The sequence below is a fragment of the Vulpes lagopus genome, chromosome 3, assembly GCF_018345385.1.
Source record: "Vulpes lagopus strain Blue_001 chromosome 3, ASM1834538v1, whole genome shotgun sequence".
Classification (NCBI taxonomy): domain Eukaryota; kingdom Metazoa; phylum Chordata; class Mammalia; order Carnivora; family Canidae; genus Vulpes; species Vulpes lagopus.
In genome coordinates, this window is record NC_054826.1 from 13,580,387 (window position 1) to 13,601,925 (window position 21,539).

At 40.3% G+C, this 21,539-nt stretch overlaps 1 long non-coding RNA gene across 1 annotated transcript in view; it reads right to left on the reverse strand.

Moving 5' to 3' along the window:
• Positions 1-214: 214 nt before the first annotated feature.
• The window catches only part of LOC121487200, a 148,023-nt gene continuing 126,698 nt past the window's right edge, over positions 215-21,539 (reverse strand). The window contains exon 4 of the long non-coding RNA XR_005986790.1: positions 215-727. This is a non-coding gene — a long non-coding RNA (uncharacterized LOC121487200). The remainder of the gene's footprint in view (positions 728-21,539) is intronic.

The window sequence follows — 21,539 nt, forward strand, 5'->3', positions numbered from 1 at the left end:
CATCTACTGGCCTTCTGGAAAGTTGGGAATCACTGAGATGTTCACGTGATTCTCCTCTTCACTATTGTTGCATTCAAGCAGAATACTGAGAGGTGTAGGAAGCTTATGCTGTTTAGCTTAACACAGAACTTTGTTTTAAAAAAGATTTTATTTATTTATTTGACAGAGAGAGAGAGAAGAGAGAGAGAGCACAAACAAGGGGAGTAGCAGAGAGAGGGAGAGGGAGAAGTAGGCTCCCGGATGCAGGGTTCGATCCCCAGGACCCTGGGATCATGACCTCAGCTGAAGGCAGATGATTAACTGACTAAGCCACCCAGGAACCCCTAACACAGAACTCTCAATGACAAAGGGGGATCTGGGTAACCTTGACAGATTTTATATTGCGGTGTTCATATGTCATGTAGAAGATACAGAGTCCAGGCATGCTGTACCTCAATTAAAGTCAGTCTCTAATTGCTTCACTGCATTTGGCGAAGAAGACTCCTGATGCGATCCGGACTTCTCACCCTTTGCTTGGGAAGCCCATGGTAACTCAACGGTACTGATAGGTCCCCAGGAGCTTCATTCCTTAAATCCCTTTCAAACATGTACAGGAGACATTCCTGCAGCCTACTTAGGAAACTATTTCTTGAGGTATGGTCATCACATTTCTGAAAAATTATGGTGGCAGCTGATCCAAAATCTTGGCCTTGAACTCCAGCCAATGTTTTCTTGACTCCAAAGTGTCCTGCCAAAACAAAGTAATTGCACAGCTGACAGGACCTCTCTTGTTACCTCTTAGGAATGACCATAATTTATAGCCAGCAATGCCAATGGGGGTCTCCCAGTGAGTATACAGCCATCTGGGTACATTTCAGTGTCATCTCAGGGCTAACGATCTTCTCATACTTACCTTCTCAGGAAAGCACAAAATTCCTTGTCTGAGGCGAATGAACATCCCTGATAAGGAGTTCTGTTTCTACTGTAACTGTGCGCTCCTTTTTTCTCTCTTGACGTCTATTGGTTTCCTGACCTGACAGTTTGCTACCACTTCCTGAGACCTCCAATTCTTCACCTAGGTGCTGGTTTCAGGCTTGAGGTGGCCATGACCAAAGCTGTCACTGGTGAAACTTGTTAAAGGAAAGACATCTTATTTGGCTTTAAAAACAGGTAGGCAGGTGAGGTGGTTGTCAGAGGGGAGACGGTTAGAGGGCTGGACAGAACAGATGAAGAATATCAAGAGGTACAAACTTCCAGTTATAAAATAAATAAGTCACAGAGATGAAAAGTATAGCATAGGGAATGTAGTCAGTAATATTTTAATAATGTTATAGGGTGACAGATGGTGACTACAGTTATCATGGTGAGCACTGAGTAGTGTCTAGAATTATCACAGCACCAGTAAAGTATAGAATTGTTGAAGCACTATGTTGAGTAATGTATAGAATTGAAGTAGTAGTTTCAGTGCCCCTGAAACAAATATAACCCTGTAAGTTAATTATACTTCAATAGATTAAAAAAAACTAAGCTCATACAAAATTCAACTTAGCTATTTGACTTGAAGCTTGCAAAGCAGGAGGAAGCCAGAACGAGGAGAAAAAAGAAAGTGAGAAAGGCTATGAAGCAGAGAAAGGCTGGGAGACTGGTCAATAGGGCAGGAAAAAGCCATCCCCTGAGTGTGGGATTTCCCTTGCTGTGCAGGGGAAGACATCACCCAGTCTGTTAATGTTCTAAGTAACAACGGAGATCGCAATCCACAAAAGACTCCCTTCTGTGCTGAAAGACTGATTACATGATGTATAAAGGGCTGCGATATTTCATTGGTCATTCAATAAATTTTTTTTAATAGAGAATGTGTGTGTGCTCATGAATGTGAGGGGTGGAATTAGAAGGGAGGGAGCGGGCGGGGGGAAGGGCCAGAAAGAGAGGGAGAGAGGATCTCAAGCACGTTCTGTGCTCAGTGTGAGGCCCAACATGGGGCTTGATCCCGACCCTGAGATCATAATCTGAGCCAAAATCAAGAGTCAGATGTTTAATCGACTGAGCCACCCAGGCGCCCCTTTTCAATAAACATTTTGCTAGCTGTTGGGGACATAATGATGAAAAAATAAAAAAAAAGGAAACTTAACTAAACACAAAACATGGAAGCTTCCTTCTTCTAGAAGGAATAATTGTTGAATTTTTCTGAAAGAACATTCTAGGCTTAACTGTAGGGTCTGGGCTCAGGATCCTCTGGGCTATAGATTCTAAAATCTAGGAGCCTTGTAATGGGGCAGGAAGGAAGATGTATCCCTAAACCTTGTGAACCAGGGTGAGAAGATGAGAAACTAAAAGCCCATGGATGCCTAAATGGTGCCCAAGCTAGAAGACTCTGAGGGTCTCCAGGGTTTGTTATTGTACTTAAGAAGCTTGAATGTCCTCTGCTTTCTGATAGAGATAAATACATACAGAAGAAGCACTGAAGAAAGTTCATTATGTTCATCTTCAGGACCAGTCAATGGGAAGAAAGACTTGGGGACTGGTTCTGACAAGGAGGCCTGTAGTCCACCAAAGGTCACCAAAGAGAGACACCTAGTCATGGCAGATTTCTCCAAAACCTTCATTCTCTATCCCAGCATGGCTATTAAAACCCAAGTCCTCGATTCTGTAAAATGACTTCCCCTTCATGCCAAGGACAGTGGCACTTAGGCTCATGCTCTTACTGCTCTGAAGTTCATTCAGTTCCTTCTGCACTGGGGGCCCTGGAGCTTTCCATTGATTTTTTTTTTTTTTTAGAGGAATGTTTGATTCTTTCTCTCTCTTTCTCTCTTTCACTGTTTCCACTATTCCGTAGTGGGCTGTTTCCCAGGTAATCATATTTTCCATACTGGCAGAAATAAAGTCTTTGCAATCCGATGAAAGGTAATGGAAAACTAGACACAGTGGGTGCCTTTTCTCACTCTTAGTTGGGAGGGTCAAGAATTGGTGAAGTCCTCAATCAAGGTCTTTGAGGTGAGATGAGTTTCTGTGTGGAATGGTTTGCATTTCTCCCAAGAAGAGCTTTCTGAGAGGGCATCAGTTACATTTGCTGCAGGATTCCTGGGTGTGCTGCCTGGACCACCTGAAGTCCCTAAACCTCCGTTAGTTATACTTAACCACCTGGGGAATGGAGGCTCCTATTCATGCCTATGGTCTGGACTGCTGGTCTCTGCTTCTTAGGCTCTGACCCACTGGCTAGCCTTGTGTTTAGTTCTTTGTTACCCTGTGATTTCTCACTGCCTGAATGTTTTGAATCAATGCCTTGCTCCAAACTAAATAACTATGCATGTATATCCACCCTTAGCTCACTCACCCGATTCCCAGGTTTCCCCCAAGCCCGGTCCACTCTTGTGTTTTAGCTCCCAGGATATAAATACTTTCTTTTAGCCTATTCCCAGGATGGATGGGGCAAATCTTATGAAGATACTGCCTTGACAGTTCAGGTAGTACAGGTTCTAAGGAGGAGACAGAAATTGGGTGTGTGGCCTCAAAAGATGTGGATCTATCAAGACATCTAGAATTGGGGAGACCTGAAGTTAGCAGAAAGGAGGTCTTGCATAAACCTCTTGAATCCCTTTTGTATTCTGAGATTATTATCTCAGCTCTATCTTCATTTACACTCAATACTTCCCAAGTTACTGGGAAGGACAGACAAGTCCAGACCCCTTAAAACTTTGTATTCTTTCTCCCATCCATCTTCCTGTTGTCTGTGAAGAAGTCTATCACCAGAACTTTACTGAAGTTCATTGCCAACAAGAGAATTTGAGGTCTCTTATTGTGGTAAAAAGTACATAACATAAAATTTACCATCTTAGCCATTTTTTAAAAGATTTTATTTATTTATTAATGAGAGAAACAGAGGTGGGGGGCCAGAGACAGAGGGAGAAGGGGAGGGAGAAGCAGGCTCCATACAGGGAGCCTGACATGGGACTCCATCCCGGGTCTCCAGGATCACGCTCTGGGCTGAAGGCGGTGCTAAACCACTGAGCCACCTGGGCTGCCCCATCTTAGCCATTTTTAAGCCCAGTAACGTTAGGTATATTCACAGTGTTGTGAAACAGATCTTCAGAACTTTTCTATCCTGCAAATCTAAAACTCTATACCCATTAAACAACAACTCCTCCTTTCCCTGGTAACCCCAATTCTTCTATTTCTGTGAATCTGATGACTAGATACCTCGTATAAGTGGAATTATATAATATTTGTCTTTTTGTGACTCGCTTATTTCACTTAGCATAGTGACCTCAAGGTTCATCCATGTTGTACCATGTGGCAAGACTTCCTTCCTTTTTAAGGCCTAATAATAGTCTGTGTATGTATTCACATTTTGTTTTTATATTCATCTGTCACTGGACATTTGGGTTGCTTCCATGTCTTGGCTATTGTTAATAGTGCTGCTATAAACATGGGTATGCAAATAACTCTTTGAGACCCTAATTTAAATTCTTTTGGGTATTTACCCAGAAGTCAGATTTCTGGATTATGTGGTAGTCCTATTTTTAATTTTTTGAGGAACCTCCATACTGTTTTCCATAGCAGCTGCATTTTACATTCCTGCCAACAGTTCACAATGGTCCAGTTTCTCCACATCCTTGCTAATACTTATTATTTTCTGTTTTTTTTGATAGTAGCTATTTTTGATAGAGTGAGGCTGGCAATGTCTTTCTTGTACTTCTTCATAAAATCACTGGAATTATGGATGTTTTGAAAATATCTGATAAGCTAACTTCTGGTAGCTCAGTTAAACTTTCAGTAGCAGATGAGGATTCAAATGATCTTCAAAATTCAAAGAAACTGCAACAAATTAAGTTTTCTGATCAAGAGTGGAAAACATCCAGAACATTCATGTTTGTTTTCTATCCAAAATTATCACTCAATTAATGTTCACCACCAAATTCCACCTGGTTTCGTTACATAAACTTTACAGTGCTCTCCTTACAAGACTTCTGTGTGTTTTCCTAATGATGGAAAGACCACTTCATCTTGGCTTCTGCTTTTCTCCTGTGAGCTCATGCTAAGGTCATTGTGTCATGTCTTTTATACGTTTGAACTAGGCTAGAACTCCAATCCTTTTAATTCTAAGTCTTGGTCTCTCTTCAAACTGGGGCAGTTGGCTTCTACTGGAGGTCACAAAGGTCACCTTGGCTACTTCTAAGTAATGACCACAAGCAACATATTTTCATTGTAAATGACTTTCTTGTTCATCACATTTTATTTGAAGTTGATATTGGATCAAAACCTGGTATACTCAGCTCGGCAGCCTGCATTCCTAAGAGCATCAAGCCATTCCCAAGGAGGGATCTCATGGTATCTTTCTGCCTGGTGTGCCTCTCCTCTAAAGCATGGCTCTAAAATAAAAAATCATACCTCTTATATTACCTTTCATTTCCTTATTATCTCTTGAGGTACAGCCCTCCCCACATTCAGCACAGCAAAGTACATGGCAAGGAGAGAATTTATGACTCACAATTGAATATTTCATTTCACTGGGAGGTAGACTAAGGGCAACACAGTGTGCCAAACTGTGCTTGACGAAATACCATTAAACATTTCAGCCCAATACAACTGAATGCTTCTGCCCTTGAAACTCATTGGCTATTGGTGCTAATTACAAATAAGTTGGTATGGAACCATGATATTTTTGGTCATGTGACCAAGGTGGTGGTTCTCAAACCAGGCACACTGTTGAGGCAACAGATCCTATGAACCCTATTTACTCATACTTGAAAATACTTTGCAAAAGTACTCTCATCATAATTAAAGGACACAGTAAAGTGTGTAAGGGACTGGTACGGAAAGGAAATTTTTTTCATGATCAAGACTACGGTGAGCACAAACCAGAAATCTTTAAAAAAAAATTCAGTGGCAGAGAAGAAAGATTGGAAGAAACCGGGTCTCTGATGATGTTGATGATCCACCTGGAGCCACTATTTTAAGACTTACTGTTAAGTGACATAATTATTATGTAAGATAGGTGAGTGAGGGCTCTCTGTTATTTGCAACCCAAAGCATCCAAAACTATGAAGCCATGTGTAGGGTTATAACAAATGAACAATGGGAAGTTGCTAAAGGGTTTTAACAAAAATATAAAATGGTCAGGTATTAATTGCAAAAAAATGGTCCAGTTTTAGTGTTGAATGTGGTGTCATATGGGTTTAAGGAAAATTGCATGGGGTAAGTACAGAAGAGGACCAGATTTGAGGGGGAAGATCATGAGATATATCTCAGACATGCTGACTGTAATCTGCCTTTAAGTTTTCCTAGTGAAGATGCCAAGTAGGTAGTGAAATATATGGAACTTAGAAATGAAATCCTGTTTGGAGGGATAAATTTAGGAGTCATTAATATATATAGCTATTGAAGTCCTACATATGGATGGATGGGCTTGGGATGAATCCTTGAGGCACTTCAATATTTAATGCCAGGATAGAAGAGGATGAGTCTCCAAAGAAGACAGAGAAGGATATGCAAGGTCTGAATATCTTAGTCTATGAATTTCTACCTAAGAACCCATGGACTAAGGCCTGGACTTGATGATTTCTCAGAATTCTCCTACTTCTGAGATCTTTGATTCTAGGATAATTATGATTGCTCTGTATTGTGGCATCAATGATAAATATTGTTGAATCTTTCTTTGAATCCTGCCAATCTCAAATAATCCTGCCTTTGGACTCATATTACATATTATCTGTATTCCTGTTAGGGCACATACTACATTGTATTGTGGTTGTCTGTGACTATGTCTCATTTCTTTCCTTAAAGGCCAGAAATTACTTCTTATTTATGTTTTTATCTTTCTTCCCAAGTTGCTCAACCTAACTGGCAAGGTGTTGTGAATATAATAGGACCCCAATACATTCTTTGGTGAAATGAGTATTTAGTAGGTAATTTTTATATGGAAATTTTTTAATTGGAGTTCGATTTGCCAACATATAGTATAAGACCCAGTGTTCATCCCGTCAAGTGTCCCCCTCAGTGCCCATCACCCAGTCACCCCATCCCCCTGCCCACCTCCCTTTCCACTACCTCTTGTTCATTTCCCAGAGTTAGGAGTCTCTCATGTTTTGTCACCCTCTCTGATTTTTCCCACTAATTTTCTCTCCTTTCCCCTTTATTCACCTTCATTATTTTTTTTTATATTCTCCGAATGAATGAAACCATATAATGACTGTTCTTCTCCGATTGACTTACTTCACTCAGCATAATACCCTCCAGTTCTATCCACGTTGGAGAAAATGGTGGATATTTGTCGTTTCTAATGGCTGAGTGATATTCAACTGTACACATAAACCACATCTTCTTTATCCATTCATCTTTTGATGGACACCAAGGCTCCTTCCAGTTTGGCTATTGTGGACATTGCTGCTATAAACATTGGGATGCAGGTGTCTTGGCTTTTCACTGCATTTGTATCTTTGGGGTAAATCCCCAGCAGTGCAATTGCTGGGTGGTAGGGTAGCTCTATTTTTAACTCTTTGAGGAACCCCCACACAGTTTTCCAGAGTGGCTGCACCAGTTCACATTCCCACCAACAGTGCAAGAGGGTTCCCCTTTCTCCACATCCTCTCCAACATTTGTGGTTTCCTGTATTGTTAATGTTCCCCATTCTCACTGGTGTGAGGTGGGATCTCATTGTGGTTTTGATTTGTATTTCTCTGATGGCAAGTGATGTGGAGCATTTTCTCATGTGCTTGTTGGTCATGTCTATGTCTTCTTTGGTGAAATTTCTGTTCATGTCTTTTTCCCATTTCATGATTGGATTGTTTGTCTCATTGCTGTTGAGTTTAATAAGTTCTTTATAGATCTTGGATACTAGCCCTTTATCTGATATGTCATTTGCAAATATCTTCTCCCATTCTGTACGTTGTCTTTGAGTTTTGTTGACTGTTTCTTTTGCTGTGCAGAAGCTTTTCATCTTGATTAAGTCCCAATAATTCTTTTTGCTTTGTTTCCCTTGCCTTCATAGATGTATCTTGCAAGAAGTTACTGTGGCCAAGTTCAAAAAGGGTGTTGCCTGTGTTCTCCTCTAGGATTTTGATGGTTTCTTGTCTCACATTTAGATCTTTCATCCATTTTGAGTTTATCTTTGTGTATGGTGTAAGAGAATGGTCCAGTCGGTAATTAAAAATACTGAGTGAATTGTTAATTTTTTATACTGAATGCTTGAATGTGAACTAGAAAGTCTGATTGAACACAAAAGTAAATAAAAATCGCATCCTGGAGAGATCTAAGGGTTATGGGACATTTGCCTGAAGCCTTTTACCCAGTAAGCATCCAGCTGTCTATTTAAGATGGTAAGATCATTACTAATCACCAACTTCCAGATTTCTGATTCAATCTAATGATCAAAACAGAGCATAAAATAATTCTTATTCTAACCATCACTCTTATGTCCCCAAAGTTGATCATTTTCCTATTTCCTGTAATGCTACCAAGTTGGATCCTTCCTCAGCTGAGGAAGAAAGGAATGTTGCATTTGGCCAAAGCAGACTTCAAAAATGAATTCAGCATCAGAGACTGGTATAACCTTCAAGATAGTCAATATTATTAGCTCAGTCTTACTATAGTACAGTTTCATGACTGTTTTTAACTACTGTCTACTCAAAACAACACACTTAACATTCAGCTGAGTTCATTACAAAATTTAAGAGTTGGCACAAAATTGGTCTATTGTTATAGGGAAATTGGATAAAGCATAGAATGAAAGATTAAATGAGACATAAATTTATTGATAGCTTCTGTTTGCTAGGCTCTTTACATTGTTATTTCATTTGACAAGAAAAAGAAAAGTGTACTTGCACTTGTTTTCAGGTCTTACCTATATATTCTTAAGTAATTAAGAATTTGAAGTATTATTACACCATTCATAATAATCAATTTAAGATAAATTAATTAAATGACTTCCATGTCCCAGGTTTTAAAGAAATCTGGATAGGCCCTTCTGCTTTCACATATTGTATAGTCCCTCAAAAATTCCCTCTTTTTAAAGCCAGCAACCATTAAGTTACTCTTAAACCCACACTAAGTACTATTTAACACAGGGGACAGAAAGCCAGATAGGTCTGGTTTCTGGTATCAGTAGTGTCTTTGTTGTGGAGAGATGTCAGTTTCTAAATTCTTACTACACTGTACAGACCTGTGTACCTCAGGCAACTTTATAGCCCAAACCCCACTCCCTGGGGACTTATAGCAACTTGTAAATCCGTGAGGAATTTTTCAGCAAAGTTCTATTTCTTAGTTTATTCATGGATTAGACTTATAAGAGTAGATTCATTCTAAGACTCTAATGAGCAGGGATTTTTTTTCTTCACACTGAAAAGAACACTTGCTTCTCTTTTTCCAACATTCAGCTTATGATGGTTTTAGAATTTATGTTCTCAGTTATATCCCCCATTGACTTTGAAATCTTAGAAAATACTCACCGTGGTTCTTCCCAGAATCCAGCACTATTCAAAGCCTTTCTTTATGTAGTATTAGAAAATGGAGACCCACAAAACTATTTCACATGAGTTTGTTGCTCTGGTTTACTTCTAAGAACATTGGCTCTGCTCTTCCGACTAACCAGAAGTCATGACAGCGGTCTAATAACTGAGCAATGTCTGTTATTAGGGGTGGAGAACACGAAGAGGATTTCCATATTAAGTTTCTCAGAGCTGGGCTGAGGGTAAGTTCTTTTTTCTTTCACTGGAGAAGATCTGAGCTAGAATTTTTTTTAAAAGACAATATAAGTCTCCAGAATGAAGTCCATAAAACCAATCTGAGAAGTACTAACAGCCCCATTGCTCACTTGGTTAGATGTGCTAACATTACATCTGTGACTGGTCTGGGTTATTTCATTTCATTGACTTCTATGAGGCTATCAGTACATGGGCTTTAAAAAAATTTTTATTCAGAGCTGAATTTCCTTTTAGTTTTCAAGAGTTGCTCATTTCTGTCCCAATATTTCCAAATTTCATTCCTTTCTGTTTCACCTCACTTCAAATGCATTTCAAGGCTATCTTTTTCTTTTTGGATGATAGGACATAACATTTTTGAGTTTAAAGGTCCCTTAAAGTTCACTCATTATGATGCTCTTATTTTACAGATGAGAAAAATGAGGCACAGAGAAGGGAAGGGACTTGCTTGCCATGATTTAGTGGGATTTATCTTAGATCTTAGTTCTTCTGAGTACTGATTTAGCCACCTGCTTAAAGAGGCAATATAATCTGAAGCAGGGATCAGAACCAAAGCACATATATGAACAGTTTTTTCCCTCATGATATGACTCTATATTAGTTTTCTATGCTATGTGACAAGTTGCCGCAAACATAATTTCTTAAAACAATACACATCTATTATCTATTATACCATGACTATGTGTCCTTAGCTCCTAGAGGCTATCTTGCCCTCTTGACATGGGGCCCTTCCAACATGCCCATTTCCTTCTTTAAAGCCAGCAAGAGAGAAAATCTCTAACAAGATTGTGTCTTATATAACTTAACATAATCAAGGAGAGACATTGCATCACCATTGTCATATTCTATTGGTTAGAAGTAACTGACAAGTAGTGCCCAGACTCAAGGCAAAGAGATGACAGAAAAACATGAATACCAGAAGATGAGGATCTTTGAGGATCACTTTAGGGTCTGCACACTACAACCTTAAACAAATGATTTACTTGGCCTAACATCAGAATAAATTCAAAGCAAGCAGTATTTTCACTGTGGATCATGGTCAATTTGCAAATATATTTCTAGAGGTGTGTCTCCAAGATCCTCTACCTTGTTTAATAATTGTATCCTTTTTACCAATGACTCCATGAAGATACAAAAGATGAATTTTCCAAATTTATGGGTGAATGACATCAGTAGTAACAAATAATTTGGATGACACAATTAGGTTCCATTTTTATTTCCATGCTAATGTAATGGGGATAATATTTTTTATTTATACAAAATGATCTTCATATTTAATTTCCTTGTGTGTGACCTTCTAGACAGCCAGGGGCACCAATTTACCTTGTAAAAATTAAGATTTTTGCAGCAAGAATGCAAGGACAAAGATAATGCTGAACTTTAAATTCCAAAATGGAAGCTTTGCATTCACAGACTGAAAATATTTTGAAAGACAGGCTTTGGTAGGGGAGAATAGATTTTTCTAAACTTCTTTAGCTCTGAGTAACAGTTTTGATTATTGAGGACAGAGGGGACTTAGGTATGATGTCACAGAAGCCACTAAGGAAGGAAGGAAAAGTCACCCCTTGCAATCTCAGAGAGCTGTGGGAAGGAGAAAGGAGACAGAGTAGGATATGGAGGTCTAATGCTAGGGCCCTTAGGGTCCTTTTTCAAGGCTTCCAAAATTCAAGGGTGCAGAAGTATCCAGATATGTTTATGGAAACCCAGTAATATTGGAATAATTGGTCAGTTTCCATAGGTATAGCCTGTGGTAACCTGTAAACTTCTGGACTTGGTCTCACAATGGGCTGGGCATCCATAGCTTTCAGTATGGTGTATCACTGACAGACAGATGGACCTAAGGCACCACTTCCAGATTCCCGTGATCCATTTGTGTCACTCGCAGAGCCCAGAAATTCTCACATGCCCTGGCGAGGGCACATGGAAATGCTGAGAGGACTTGGGGTGGAAACCAAGGTTCATAGTGACAATGTTGGGCTCTTACCTGAACTCTGTGATCCTGGGGGAAAAAACCCTCATCCTTTTGTGATCTAGGAAAGGGTTCACTCCAAAGAACCATCACCCCCCCCCCCCCATGTGACCTAGATAAGATTCTCCCACGGTGCCTGGTTTATTTACAACAAGGCCATACACACACCCTCCAAATTCCCATTTTGGCTCATAAATGATTACATGAACTGCTTGTGTCTATTGACTAACCAGAAAAAAAAAAACTTTTTAATTGAACTTCATTTATTCATTTTCTTTTTTTAAGTTGGCTTTTTTATTTTATTTTTTTATTTAAGTAGGCTCATGCCCGGTTCAGAGCCTTGAACTCATGACTCTGAGATCAAGACCTAGCTGAGATCAAGAGTTAGACACTTAACTGACTGAACCATCCAGGTGTCCTCTAACTGAACTTTAGTTAGTTAGGACTCTCTTTATCCTTTGGTCCACCTTCAGCTCTCCTACGAATAGGCTGGCCTCAGGATGAAATATTCTCTCGTCTACTATTCCATCATACCACCCTATCATCCCACTTGCTCACAACCAGTTCTTTTTAGCCTTGTTTACTCCTCTATATAAAAGAAAATCTCTATTTGCTGATTTCTTTAGATGTTTCCAGGCAGACATTATACTCAAGATGTCCTCCCTATAATGATAGTCCCTACTCCTATTGCTTTTTTCCCTTTTGCAACAATCCTTCTGAATAAAATATTTCCTTAGTAAGTCTGGATTTGTTTCTATCTGATAACAGCATACTAAGTTTGTAACAAGAGTGAAATGATCAGGGCCACCACTTAGTTGCAGAGGCCAGTATGAGGACCCAAATGCTTAGGTGAGGTCATCAACATCTCTGGGATGAGACCAGACAAATTGTTCCACTGTACAGACCAGGGAGAAGGACCAGAGGGAAGACACTCGGATTTGAGGTCCCATTTCCATCATTGTGAAATCTCATGATTCTTTCCTCTAGCCAGTCATCATCTTGAAGAAGAGGGGCTGAAGTGTTCCAAAGGACTGAAAATTTACTCAAAAGAATCGAGTCAATTTCTTCAGGCTTAAGAGTCTTTTTTGAGACACTGTTACCGGAAAATTTATTTTTTTCTTGCCACTCAGCAGGGTCTTATGAGGGTGACTAGCAATGTTACCCAAAGTTTACAAAAGCCACTTTTTCTTAGCACAACTGACAGTAGTGTGTACAAATTTGTGACCAGCTACACTAGAATTATGAATCAAATAAAACAAGATGATGTTCCACAGCAGTAAATGTAAGATCCTGCCTTTGAGTTGAAAAACATGTGAGTACAGGATGCGAATATTTGGTTTAGGAACAGCACGGCAACACTCAGGAAGAAAAAATTAGGGGTTGTATTAGTCAGGAATTTTTTGGTTGCAACTTACAGAAACTCAACTGGAATTAGGCAAAGGGGCAAAAAAGAGAATTTATTGGCTCTCAGAATCCAAGAACAACCAGACGGAGGGAAGGAATATTGCTGCTGGGTTTTAGGGATAAATGGGGCAAGGGATACAAAAGCCCTGGGGCTCTCCATTCTAGTCTTGGCCTCTCTTTGGGTGGCATTCTCCTTTGGGTTTTATTCTCTCTCAGTACAGGCCATCTTTCCATGCTAGGCAGCATTATGACCCTTAAATGCTTGTGAATCTTACCTCTTCTGACTTTTGCTACTATACTTGAAAGAGGCTCAGAAAATTCTGTTGAAGAATTCTGATAGGACACCAGGAAAGGGCTCCTCTGTAGCCAGGGAACATAATCATGTAGGAAAGGGAAGCTTTCAAAATAGCCATTTAAATGTGCTTATGGGGAGGGGGAAAGAGGAGGACCATTCCAAAATTTCAAGAAGTAAAGGGAATTTCTGGATAAATAACCCCATACAGTCTAAGTGTAAGTGTGCAGCCAACATTAATATTAAGTCAGTGAGAGAATGTGTTTTTCAGAGAAGCTGATATAGCAGGAGGTTGGGTCTGTAGATGTGGAGTTTGGGGTGCAGCAACAGTTAGCACACCTGGAGGCTGGGGTTTTGTCATGGTGGTCATATTTATAGGAGATTACAGACCACATGGAAGGTGTTTCTAGGAAAGCAAGTAGACGGGTGAGGGAACTCAAATCATTCCACGGTTATTGCTGATGCAGCTATCCTAAGGACTCCTGAAAGCACTGAGGATGTTTAGGTTGGAGAGGAGAAAGCCAAGAGACATAGCAGCTGTTGTCAGCTGCTCCTATTCTTTATGGACTAATACATAGAAGCTTCAGGGCAACACACTGATTCAATATAAGGACTTCCTCACAATTAAAGCTGTCCTGGGATGGATGGGTGTACATGATGAAGTGGTGAGGTAACAATACATGGCAGTATGGGGTTCATTCATTTACTCTTCCATCTCTTCATTCACTCAGCAAATATTTATTCATTAACAAGTAGACAACACTGACAAATAGACAACATACTCTGTGAGAATAGCTCATCTCCATACTACTTACATCACTGTATTGGCACTAAACTAGTATTTTTTTTTTTTAAAGATTTTATTTCTTTATTCATGAGAGACACACAGAGAGACCAGAGACATAAGCAGAGGGAGAAGCAGGCTCCTGTGGGGAGCCTGATGCAGGACGCAATCCCAGGACCCCGGGATCACAACCTGAGCTAAGGGCAGATGCTCAACTGCTGAGCCACCCAGGTGCCTGGCACTATGTTAGTATTTGTTAAATGAATGAAAGATATGAATGAGTGAGGGGCATGGTCATTGTCTTGGGTATTAGAGAGGACCATAGGTCCTTCAAGGAACTGATAAACTAATAATTGAGGCAGCCAACCAAACAGTGATGATGCCCTGTGTATGGTGCTCTGATGCACAAATTGCTCTGAAAGGACGGAGGAGTGGTATTGGCAGAAAGTACTCCTGGGGCTCAGAGCAGGGCTAGCACAGTTAGAAACTTCTTATTGGAAAAGGTGAGCAAGGTGGAGAGGAATGGGAAGGACATTCCCAGGGGCAGAAAGAGTATAGGGAACAGGAAGAGGTGGGGCTAGGTGGGGCCTCCTGCTTCTGGGTTGTTCCCTTGCCTAATGGAAGCCCCACTGCAGGTCCTATGGTGGTGGGTTCTGTTCCTTCCATTTCTGCATTGCATTTCTTATTCCTGCCCTGTGATATGTGCTGAACTGGAGGGGGACAGCCAGGGAACTCGAGGCATGCTAAGGAGGCCTTAGGGTGGGGAGAAAGAGGATTTGGCTATCTTAGAAAGTGAGTAAAAAAGCTAGGGTATGTGTTCATCTTGGAAATGTTCTATTTAACAACTGGGTCATGCACATCTGTAACTTTTTTTTTTTTTTTACCATAAGTGACACTAATAAATGTTTTAAAAATGTTATTTAAAAAAAGTCTCTACCTTCACACAGGGAAAGAACAAAGATCTAGGATGCCAAGGTGCCCTAACCTCCGTAGAAGCCCTTCACTCAGTCCTTCCTCAGAGCATTCCTTCCACTGTCACCCCCTCCCTTATTTAAGCTGACCTTTTTTCTCTGTTGTGATGTGACGTCATGCAATATTTTCAGTCTCATAAAGGTGTAAATGATAGAACAAGTTTAATTTCTTACCCATTCAGGGCTCATTTACATTTTATTTTTTATTTATTTATTTTTTTAATTTTTATTTATTTATGATAGTCACACAGAGAGAGAGAGAGAGAGGCAGAGACACAGGCAGAGGGAGAAGCAGGCTCCATGCACCGGGAGCCCGACGTGGGATTCGATCCCACGTCGGGTGCCCTGGGCCAAAGGCAGGCGCTAAACCGCTGTGCCACCCAGGGATCCCTCATTTACATTTTAATAACAGAGTTAGCCAAAGCAATGTCATCCTCAATGGGAAATTTAAGTATCTTCAATAGAAGTGGGAAGATTTAGAGGATTTATGATAAAATTAACTTCTTTCCCTCTTGTTCCCAAGAGTCTTTTTTTTTTTAAAGATTTTATTTATTCATTCATGAGAGAGACAGAAAGAGAGGCAGAGACATAGGCAGAGGGAGAAGCAGGCTCCCTGTAGGGAGCCCGATGTGGGACTCGATCCCAGGACCCGGGATCATGACCTGAGCCAAAGGCAGATGCTCAACCACTGAGCCACCCAGTTGTCCCCCAGAAGTTTTTTTCACACTGTATATCATGGATTGGGAAACCAATTTTGTGAGTTACAGCTAGTATTTTAAAAAGAATGAAATAGAATTGAATAGGATAAAATAGATGAAAATATCAGAGTTCATAGCATGTGGTATGAATAATTGATGTTTCACAAAATGTTATTTATTTATTTATTTAAAATTTTATTTATTTATTCACGAGAGACATGGAGAGAGAGGCAGAGACATAGCAGAGGGAGAAGTAGGCTCCCTGCAGAGAGCCTGATGCGGGACTTGATCCCAGGACCCCAGGATCACAACCTGAGCCAAAGGCAGATGCTCAACCACTGAGCCACCCAGGGGCCCCAGAAAAGTACAATTTGATTTTGCCCAAATGAGTTGGCTTTTCTTAGACTAGGGAACAATCTTCGCTAGTCCATCTTGCGTGGTGGTAGGTTCTAAGCAGAATATTTTAATTTACTTTTTTATGTCTCATATCAGAGGAGTGAAAGTCTGTTTTTCCAAGTTTGCTCAGGGAAAGAAACAAAATGAAAGGCCTAACAATCTCCTGCATATCTAAGCAAATAGTTTTTTTGCCTGAGATATCCCCAAGGGAGCATTATAAGAGATGAAAACTTAATGTTTGTTAAGTGTGCCTTTGAGGATTAGAGTCATTAATAATGCATATCTGCTATCCATAAGAGTAAATGTGGATTTCCTATTGGACTTTTCTTTTTGTTGAAAGCAAGAGAACCGACATGGCTTGTTTAAATCAAATAAGGTCACTGAATAACTAATCTTGAGGAAGAAAAGCTAGATCTATTACCAGTATTGAAAAACATTCCCCTATTCCCAAAGGCCAGCTCTATCCTTGAGTTTACAACACCAGATAATGAGGCAGAAGAAGGCACAAAAGTGTTTTTAATGATTATTCCATTTTAGGATAACTGTACATGAAAATGATAGTCTGTACAAACATTTTTTCCCCCAGAAAATCTTCCTGTGCTCTGAAGAGCTGCACGGAGGATTCCATTTTACCAAGAGGATGACTGAAAATGTCAATTAAGGTGAAATAGATCCCACTGGAAATTCAGAAGGACAAGTGGGAGAGTTTTTGCCCCAGGGAAACCACCCAGAATTGTAAACTAGTTATTTATATGATAAAGTTTGCCCAGGGTCTGTGCCACCCAGATGCAAAAAAAAATAAACCTACAATTCTTTGGCCAAATTGATAATGAGTAATGATTAACAAAATGTTCTCTTCCTTGGCTAGACTCCCAGGAGAGAGATTCTGTTTTTCCCAGGTGGCTTAAAGACGAGTTTGCCTTTGTGTGTTCACCATGTTCCAGGAAGAGGGAGTGCAGAGTGAATACCTCTCCTGCAGGTGAAGTTCCTTGCCTTAGGTGGCCTTTATGGATCAGGCTGCCTAATTACATCATGATCATTTTGAAAGTAAAACTCCAGGAAGCAGTGGGCCAGTGAGAAATTCCTCTGACTTTTCGGAATGCTCAGACACACAGGAGTAAGTGGTTACCTTAATGTTCTAATATTTCACAAGCTTTACAACATAGCCTGGATGCTCTCCATATTATATCATCCCCAAGGAAACTGCAACGTGCTGAAAGAAGTCACCTCCAAGCCTTATATGTTATCTAATTTTAGGATGAAAAATTTTTTACTTAAAAGGAATGATAATTTGGGGGAAGGCTGGGAATATTCAATACTATTAGTATTTCTCTCACATTTGGCCCCACAGAATTTGAACAGACTTATTCATAATTTAATAAATAAATGTCTATAAGGAAGCAATGAAATTAAAATGGCATGCAGGGTCCCAAGTACGCATTGTATTAGGGAAATACAGACCACCATGATTATCAGAATGGAGGAGGATGGCACTCTTAACAATGCTGACTGAGAAATGGCAAACATGATCTTTTAAAATAGAGAGCTTTGCTTAGAAATAAATGGTCTGTCTTACATTCTTGCAAAGTTACAGGAATTATATCCAGTATGATCCAAGTTTCAATGGAAATGGTTTATGGACCAGAGAAGTATGTTTGGAGAGACAGTTGAAGAAAATTCAGTAAAAGCTATGAAATGTAAATGAAGTCTAAGAGGCTGGAGCCTTCTATGAATGCCTGTAAAGAGTTTTTTCCAAGAGGAGTTTTTTTGGTTCTCGATTCCTGTTTTCATTATTTGCAGCCTAATATATGCATTTCTCCTCTGTGTGAGCTGAGCATGTGTTTACTTGATTCTCCCTTGATTCTCTATACCACTTAGCAGAATGCAAGAGTTTCACAGATAAAGGTTGAAAAGAAGGATGAAAGAGAAGAAAAATGAAAGGATATAATGGGGAAAATGGAATGAGGGAAAAGAAAAAAGGAAAAAGAAACAAGTGCTTTTAGAGCCCAGAAAACAGAAGGAAGACAGAAATAGAGGGAGGCCTCATTTATCCTGTTTCAGTCTTGCTGTAGCCAGGACTGCTGTCTTCTTCCTCATCCTGGGAGAAGAGGTGGAGTCTCTTCTGTCTGGGCTTGGGATATGACCAGGAGTGGGGTTCTAGAATAAGCTGTACCCACAAGGTCTCCTAGGAGGGCCAGTCAGGTTGAATGAATTTTAGAGAAGAGAAAGAACAAAGGAGAAGAGAAAGAGGGAGCCCAGAGGCAGTATGTGGGAAAGAACTGGGCAAGTGAGTTTATTGCTGACGCAGAGCAAAGGCTTTGTAGGGTGTGCAAACTAACAGTAGATACATGAGGTTGGTCTTGGCACCGAATAGGTACCCAATAAATAGTCTCTGAGTGAGGTCTGATAATGGAATCTGGGGGTGGAGATGTAGGTGCTAAAAGCTTTAAGGGAATAAATGATTTTTGAGCATATTGGAAGAATTTATATTTCAAATTAATGTGCCAATTATACATCATTTTATTTTCTTCGGTGAAACAATTCCCCTAAGGATCTTGTTGGCAACATGTGTTTTTCGTGTGTGTGTGGTGCGTGTGTGTGTGCATGTGTGTGGTGTGTTCCACTGTGATCATCAAATGGACCACTTCTTAATTCAAGACAAGTATTTTCTTCTTGTGAACCGAAGGCCAAGCCAGCAGCTTATCTCCCTGCAGGCATCGCTGCTTCTGTGAGGGGCCACCTTTTCCTTCCTCCTCCTGTTTCCTTACTCCCCATTTCTACCATCACTGTCACTTAGCAAGGACTGGGACCGCCTTGTAAACTGTGGACACCCACCACTGCTTGCTGATGGTCACTGAAGGCCTAGACTTCTGTTGCTGCCATCACCTCATCTCCCCCCAGGATCCCCTTTCTGCTTTCTGAGATCCCCATCTCATTGTTGGGAGTTCTGCAGATTACTCTGGCTGGAACAGAAGGGAATGAATGAGAGTCTCAGCATAACTCCCTAACATCCTCAGTGGGAATTTGGGAGGTTTTAGTTTCAAAAGTAGATTGTTGAAAGTGGTAATGAGATCTCACCGTACTATTAGAGCAGTACTATGCTTCAGGAGAAAAATGGGTTAAGGAAGCATCTGGGGATTGGCTCAGAAACTAACCACAATATTTCTATGGCAAATTGGCTACTAATTTGTGAATTATCAACTTAGAAATGACTCTTAGAATCAAGACATATTCACTGAGAACTAACAGAACTAATATGGTCTAACTATTTCAGATTTTGTATAAAACTCAGACGGATCTAACTTGTCTGAATTACGGTTTCAAATAAAGTAGATTGAATACATCCTATTCTAGTAGGCTTGCCTTCATTACGGGCCAATTTGCCCATCGGGAAAGCAGCAATAAAGTCTGATACTCTGGTGGTACTAACACCTTCTGGATGTTTGTAGAAGGAACAACTTTGGGCCAAGTGAACAAGAAAAAAGGAAGTTCCTGAACCACTTGCAAAGGGTTGAGGCTGAAGAACAGATGTCTCTGGGCTGCCCAGACGTCTGCCACATGACCCAGCAGTACTACCGCTGCCGAAACCCCAAGTCTACAACTCAGGGTGGTCTGGAAGTGGAGGATTGTTTTCTTGAGAGTGGTTTCAAGAATGTAGCTCCTCACCTAATAAAAGGAATGTGCAATGATTAACTGAGTCTAATATTAGCATCTGCAAAATAAAGAGCAATTGGGCCTGCTATGAAAGAGAACAAACGTTGCACGCACCCGCTGCCAGGTAAAATCTGTTCTTTTTTGGTCATAAATCTTTCTTGGAAGCCAGAGAAAAATTTGACTTCCGTCAGAAACACTAGATGAACCAAAGAGAAAGAACATGCTGTTTTGGAGATGAAAGCATCTTGAGTTTAAAGCTCTCAGTGTCTTTATTGCCTGTTTTGCTGGCTTCTTTCAGATGGTGTCCTTGACTTGACCATGCCTTGCATTATTTTTCATAGGATGAGGCAGCAGTGGGGGAAAGGTAAGGATGGGACATTTGCTTCAGGCTTTAGCTTTAGTCAGAGAACTAGCATCTGACATTGAACTGCACTGTTCTCTAGGGGGGACCCTTGGTTACACTTTGTACAAAAAAACTTTGATAATTCTGAAGCATACATTGATTTTATGGCTTTCTTAAAGTCAAGGACATCACTAGTTGAGTTGCAGAAGTTGATTTGACTTGTTCATTAAATAATGTTAGCACTCTTGCTGAACCACAGATTCAAATTAGCAGAAGCCACCTTACCTATATTATCTCCTTTGTCTTTATGAAATCCTCTGAGGTAGGGCAGTGGTTCTCAGAGTATGAGCCTCACAATATTAGCATTACTTGGGAACTTCCTAAAAATGTACATTCTTGGGCCCTACCCTGGACTTACTGGGGTGACAATTCATGTTTTAGTTAAGTCTTCTAAGTGCTTCTGATGCACAATATAGTTTGGGATCCACCTTTGTAGGAAGCATTATTACCAAAGAATTTATTATATGCCATCTTATCCTGGATCTTTGAAGTCCCTTATAGTTAAAACTTTCAATGTTAAATCCTAGATTTCCAAGGATCTTTGGTATTATGCATGTAGTTGGCAGTCAATAAATGTTCCCTATGTGGCCTCTCTGAGGTACTAAGTAATTTTCTAATTTCCTCCCTTCCTCACTCCCTCCCTCTTCCTCTATCCTTCTTTCCTGCCTTCTTTCCTTCTCCTTATTTATTTTTTTAGTCTTGCCTTATATGACTTTAGGGAGCATTCTCTTCCCTTTTACATATATTTTAGATGGGGCTGACAATCAACTGGATCTTATCTCACCTGTTGCTTGGTGAGCCACTAAGTGGCTAAGCCACTTAACCCAGGCTCGCCATTCAAAATGCTCCACTTTCTGGACAGAGTGATTGGTTCAGAGGTTCTACTAGGGCTACTGAGAGTCTCTGGAGTAGGAGAGATCACCGTAAACTCTATGAAGGAGAGATTCCCTATCTGTGGCTTTGTGAAGACCAAGAAATCAGGTGACCTTGGAACTTTTGGAGGCACATTTGCTTCCATATGGAAAGAGTCTGCCTGGGAATGAAGCCAACTAAGAGGAAGACAAAGCCAAGGTCTGTATGGAGAGAGGGCAGGGAGCTGATGTCACCTTTGAAACTTCATGCCTTAAAGCTGGAGTCTGCTCTCTTCCCAAGGAGAGATTCATAATTAATTCAGCATTCCTTTTGAATACCTTAGCTTAGGATCTTGGGGACATTCATATCAATGCTTGTTTTCCTTATCACAAAAGTAAGTAGACATCCAAATTTTATCTTAGGTCTTAGATCTTAGAATTGTATC